Source organism: Urocitellus parryii, assembly GCF_045843805.1.
Source record: "Urocitellus parryii isolate mUroPar1 chromosome 12 unlocalized genomic scaffold, mUroPar1.hap1 SUPER_12_unloc_3, whole genome shotgun sequence".
NCBI classification, from domain to species: domain Eukaryota; kingdom Metazoa; phylum Chordata; class Mammalia; order Rodentia; family Sciuridae; genus Urocitellus; species Urocitellus parryii.
In genome coordinates this window covers 1022015-1028034 of record NW_027551760.1, presented here as the reverse complement: position 1 = coordinate 1028034, position 6020 = coordinate 1022015, and the positions used below count along the sequence as shown (strand labels likewise).

At 42.6% G+C, this 6020-nt stretch overlaps 1 long non-coding RNA gene across 2 annotated transcripts; it reads left to right on the top strand.

Moving 5' to 3' along the window:
* Positions 1–20: 20 nt before the first annotated feature.
* On the top strand, positions 21–6020 carry LOC144251273 (uncharacterized). Of its 2 annotated transcripts, none has more exons than XR_013342665.1 (3): positions 21–110; positions 746–877; positions 3700–6020. It is a non-coding gene; the product is annotated as an uncharacterized LOC144251273 (long non-coding RNA). The 2 variants fall into 2 exon arrangements; XR_013342666.1 differs by lacking the exon at positions 21–110 and adding an exon at positions 189–557.

Here is a 6020-nt window from a genome sequence, read left to right as displayed (position 1 = left end):
GCTCTGATTGGCTACGATCCCGACGGTCTGGCGCTCTTTGGCGGCGCCAAATGCCCGTCACCGCTGTCTCCGCCCCTACGCGCCGCACGCCGCGGCCGCCTGTTAGCAAGGTAGGTGGCACCGCGGCGTGAACCAGTCAAGGGCGCCTTGGAGAATGACCCTGGGACCCCGTAGCCGCCGCCATTGCTGGCCACCGCGCCCCCGCCCCGCAGTGGGGCGCGGCCAGGGGCCGTGGAAGGCCTGCTCCGTGGGCAGATCCTCGAAGAGGCGAGGAACCGTTGCTCAGTTCCCTAGAGTCCGGGATGGGAGCGTCCCAGGCTGAGGGGCGTGGGGAGGGGCGGCCCAGGAGCACCTGGCGAGGATCCTGCTCAGGCCTGGCGGCGCCTGCCCACCGAACCTTCCTCGGCCTCCCCGCTCGTTCTCCCGGATCCCTCCTGAACGTTCGCGGCGCGGAGGCGGTCCCCGAGGGTCGGGGTTCTGAGTGGGCATGAGACCGCGGGACTCAGTACAGAGTGAGCCACGTGGGCCGTGTCCTATCGCAGTCTGACAACGCTTGGGTAAGCAGCCACTTTTCCTGAAACCTGTGCATCACCCGTGGGCAACCTGGCTAAATGGCTTCCAAGGGCATTAAATTATTATTCTGTGTCCCAGTTTCATTAAAACGAAACCGCTGGATGTCTGGTAGGAAACCCTTACTCTAAATTGCTTATTTTCTCTCTCTCTCTCTCTCTTTTTTTTTTTAAAGCTTGTAATTAAGGATCCTACTGACAAAAAGGATTGTAAGCGAACACAGTGGGTCCGTTCGCCCCTTGGTGATCGAGGAGCCAGTGAGCACCATCAGAAAAGATCAGAATGAAGAATGGTTTACTTATTATGAGTAAGTAAAGGAAAAACGAGAGGCAGAGGATGTCTTCCCAAAGTCGTGTCTCTCCGAACAAAGGTAGCAGGGACGCTTACTGAGGATCCTTGTCACCCACAGAGGCACATTCCCGCACCAGGGTGGTAGAAGGCATGCTTCTTAAAGCACATTTTTAAAAATGGTGGACAGTACCGCCTGGGGGTTTTGACATTATAAAGAGCAGAGTTCATTCTAGATCATCTAGAAGAGGTGCTGGGCAACTTTGGTTAAATAAATTCTTGTGTTCTTTTTGGAGGGCTGGATATGAAACAAAAAAAATTTTTTTTGAATATGTTAGCGATGCTGAGAGGTAGAATGCCATCACCACACCCCCAAAAGCACTGATGCTTAATGCTGAAAGTTGGTCTCATGGGCTGTCTTGGTGTGAAAGGGGCTCTGCTTCTTCCAAGGCAGTTAGGAATTTTACTGTAGCTAAATGTATGCAGTTTTAGGTAGTCTTAACAAAAGTAGACATTTCTCCAAAGAAAGAAAAAAAAATTGCCTTGCCAGAATGTAAAATGTAGGTCTCTCCTTACCTGTCCAGCCTGTCTGATCTTAATTTGGAGATTGGTATTTCCCTTTCAGAGTAGGTAAGGAGAAATGTGTAGGTAACAAAATAATATTTGACACTTAATTGAGCCAGGTGTTTTTCAACGATTGTAGGATGACCCCAGGGTGGGGAAGGGGGAGTTGAACTTTACTGCTGTCCACTTACTTTAATTGAAAGGAAGCCATTGAGGCCAGCGCAGACCCCAACCCATTCATGGTTCGGGGTTGCTATCTGCCTCATAGAGCAATATGGAGGATTTATCCTCTGGGAAGACAAGAGTTGTCTTCTCCTCTAAAAAAGCCTCCTACATAGTTGGCTTTGGCGTTTGCCAGGAATGTTGAGGTTATATGATCCTGGGTTTTCCATTGAGATCAAGAGAGAAAACAGGGCTGGGGATGTGGCTCAAGCGGTAGCACGCTCGCGTGCCATGCGTGAAGCCCGAGTTCGATCCTCGGCACCACATGCAAACAAAGATGTTGTGTCCACCGAAAACTAAAAAATAAATATTAAAAAAAAAAAAAGAGAGAGAGAGAAAAAACAGTGATTGTAACTAGGAAATCCAGAGACAGGATAGTTATCTCCAAACTTATTCCTGCTAACTAACCCAGGGCTTCATGACAGTCATGGAAATGGATTCCTTAATTTTAGAGAAAAAAAAAATTTGTTGTTGTGTTGTTTGTTTTTATCAAAATAATTCCTCAGGCCGGCCTGGTAGTACATACCTGTAATCCCAGCAGTGGCTTGGGAGGCTGAGACAGGAGAATGGCGAGTTCAAAGCCAGCACCAGCTATGGTGAGGCACTAAGCAACTCAGTGAGACCCTGTCTCTAAACAAAATAGGGCTGGGATGTGGCTCAGTGATGGAGTGCTCCTGAATTTAATCCTCGGTACCATAATAATTATTATTATTATTATTCCTCAGGGTGGCACACACCTGTAATCCCAGCCACTCGGGAGCCTGAGGCAGGAGGATCACAGGCTCAAGGCCAGCCTGCACAATTTAGTGAGCCTGTGTCTCAAAATAAAATAAAAAAGACTAGAGAAGTAGCTCAGTGATTCAATTCCCAGTACTTTTTGGGGTGGGGAGGGTACCGAGGATTGAACTCAGGGGTACTCGACCACTGAGCCACATCCCCAGCCCTATTTTGTATTTCATTTAGAGACAGGGTCTCACTGAGTTTGCTTAGGACATTTCCCTTGCTGAGGCTGGCTTTCAACTTGCAATCCTCCTGTCTCAGCCTTCCGAGTCGCTGGGATTACAGAGGTGCACCACCTGGCCTGGCTCCCAGTACTTTTTTTTTTCAGAAGCAGTGGGGCTTGAACCCAAGGCTTTGCACATGCTAAGCACATTAAACCACTGCCACTGAGCTGGGTCCCCATCCCCTAGCAAAAGTTCTGGGTTGTTTTTTTTTTTTTTTTTAATAACTTTATTTATTTTGTGGTGCTGAGGATTGAACCCAGTTATTCACACATGCTAAGCAAATGCTGTACCACTGAGCCACAATCCCTGTTCCCTAGCATAAATTCCTTATTAGTCATATGCCTTTGTCAACAAAATGGAAATTAAAATTTTAAAAAATTTCTTATGGGGGCTGGGGATGTGGCTCAAGCGGTAGCGCGCTCGCCTGGCATGCGTGCGGCCCGGGTTCGATCCTCAGCACCACATACCAACAAAGATGTTGTGTCCGCTGAGAACTAAAAAATAAATATTAAAAAAAAAAAAATTTCTTATGATCATAAGTCTCTTAAGTTCGTTATTTTTCTGGTCTGAGTTTTTAGTTCCATTATTATTAGTAAACAGCATTAGAAAACATACAGGAAATGTCAAATAATTATAAATAAAATTTGTTGGATAGTTTTCACAATGAGATAGGACTGATAATTCTTTTCAATTAATATGATTGGTTATATAGCTAAACTAAAAAAATAGAGTGTTAATCATCAAATCTATTATTTTTCATTTTTATTGAGGTAGCATTCACATACATAATGTGATGAGAGAGTCTTTAAATTGTGTGTGTGCGTGTTGTATTGTATTATTGTCACCTTGGTCAAGCTGGGTATTACCCAAAATTTCCTTTCATATATTATAAGTCTAGTTAGAGTTGGACAAGAAGAAACTTGTAGGCATTTTGGGAGGTAGAATTGAAGCAGGGCTATTACTTTCTGAAACTCTGCAGTCAGATGAGGTGATGGGCAGAAGTAACTGGTAGGTTCCAGCTTGCACTCACTCTCCTTTGCTCTACTTCCAGGGCTGCTTCCTGTTTTTGACCCTAATGACCATCAAGGATCCCAGAGCCACCGCCAAGCCGCAGGGGTAGCAGCTTCTCAATCCTCTCTGACTTTATAACTCCATGTCTTCAACTCAGGGAGTCTGTGGGGATCCACTTGGATTCCTCCTTCCTGTGCTGCACAACGGAACCTTTTTCTGGGCAGTAAACTAGGACAAGTGCTGGGTTTGCAACCACAGTCATGCCATAAAACACTTCCACCACATCACCATCATTCTGAAAAACTCTGGGCTCCTTGCAGCCAATCCTGATCTTTGGCACACATTGATCTGCTTTCTATCATTGGAGGTTTGTCTTTTCTGGAATTTCATATGAATGAAAAAATTGACAGATATTTTCTTATGTTGTGTCTGGCTTCTGTCCTTTCCCATAAGGCTTTTCTGTGTCAGTACTTTGTTTCTTTTTGTTGCATAGTGTTCCATTGTATGGATACACTGAAATTTGTTTATCCATTTGATGGACATGTGGGTTGTTTCCATTTTGGGCCGCTCTGGATATTGGCATGCAAATCTTTGGGGTAAACACTTAGAAAAAGAATTGCTAGGTTGCACAGTATTGTTGAACCTTTTAAGAAACTGCTAAAATTGCTAAACTGTTTTCCAAAGCAGTTAAGGTGTTTGTGTTCCCACTCGAAGTGTAGAAGGTTCTGACATTCCACATTCTTACCAGTGCACACATACCTTGTATCACTCTTTATTGTATTTCATTGGTGTTGTGTTATGTACAAATATGTATTGTATAGTATTAACTTTCTTGTGCACTGAAAAACAAAAAAAAATTCATGTGAGTCACTTTGTTGCCATATTTCTTTTATTCCGATGATCTGAAACCAAACCACAGTATCTCCAAGGTACACCTGTACTTGGTATTGACAATCTTTTAAATTTAGCTATTCTAATTTGCAGTATTGGGGATTGAATCCAGAGGCGCTCTACCGCTGAGCTTCATCCCCGCCCTTTTAAAATTCTTTTAACTTTGAGACAGGGTCTCCCGTGAAGTTGCCCAGGCTGGCCTGGGACTTGCATTCCTGCCTCAGCCTCCAGTCACTGTATTACGGCACATGCCTCTGTGCCCAGTTAGTGTTTGGTTTTGATAAGTCCAGTATATCGATTTTTCTTCTTTGTGTTCTTCATGTCCTAAGAAATCTTTGCTCACCTAAATGTCACAAAGGTCATCTATGTTTTCCTCTAAAAATGTTATGGTTTTTATTTTTATACTTATGTTAATGGTTTTTTTGGTTTTTTTTTTTTTTGGTTTGTTTTTAGCTTTTGATGAACCTTTATTTTATTTATTTATATGCAGTGCTGAGATTCAAACCCAGTGCCTCACACATGCTAGGCAAGCACTCTGCCACTGAGCCACAACCCCAGCCCTAATGGTACATTTGGAGTTTATTTTTGTGTATAGTGTCAGGTAGATTGGGATTCTTCCTCTCTATCCATATAGATACTAAGTTATTCTAGCACCATTTGTTGAAAGACTATTTTTTCCCTGTTAAATGCCTTGGCATCTTTGTTGAATCTCAGCTGTCCGTATGTATGTGACCCTATTTCTAGCCTCTGGATTCTGTTTCATAGGTTGTTACACTAATACCACACTGTCTTGATTAGTGTAGCTACAGAGTAAGTACAGAAATCAGTGTCAGTCCTCCAAATTTAGTTCTTATCTTACAGAATTATTTTGGCTACTTTCAGTACTCTGCTTTCTTATATAAATTGTCTTCAGTTTCTACAAAAAAAAAGATTTGATGGAATTTTTCTTGGGACTTGGGATTGCATTGAATCTTTAGATTAATTTGGGAAGAATTAATATCTTAACATGGAGTCTTCCCAACCCACAAATATGTTATATATGTCCGTTCATTTATTTATTTATTTATGTCTCATTTAATTTCTCCTTGCAATTTTTTAAGCTTTTGGTATACAGATTATACAAATGTTTTGTTAAATTTATTCCTAAGGGGGCTGCGGATGTGGCTCAAGCTATAGCGCGCTCGCCTGGCATGCGTGCGGCCCGGGTTCGATCCTCAGCACCACATACCAACAAAGATGTTGTGTCCGCCGAAAAAACTAAAAAAATAAATATTAAAATTCTCTCCCTCTCTCTCTTAAAGAAAAATATTTATAAAAAAAAATTTATTCCTAAATAAATTTTTAGGAAAACAGGAAGTTTTAGTGCTATTGAAAATACTTTTAAATTTCAATTTTAATTCTTCATTTCTAGTATATAAATGCAATTGTTTTTATATTGACTTTGTATTCTGCAATCTTGCTGAACTAGTT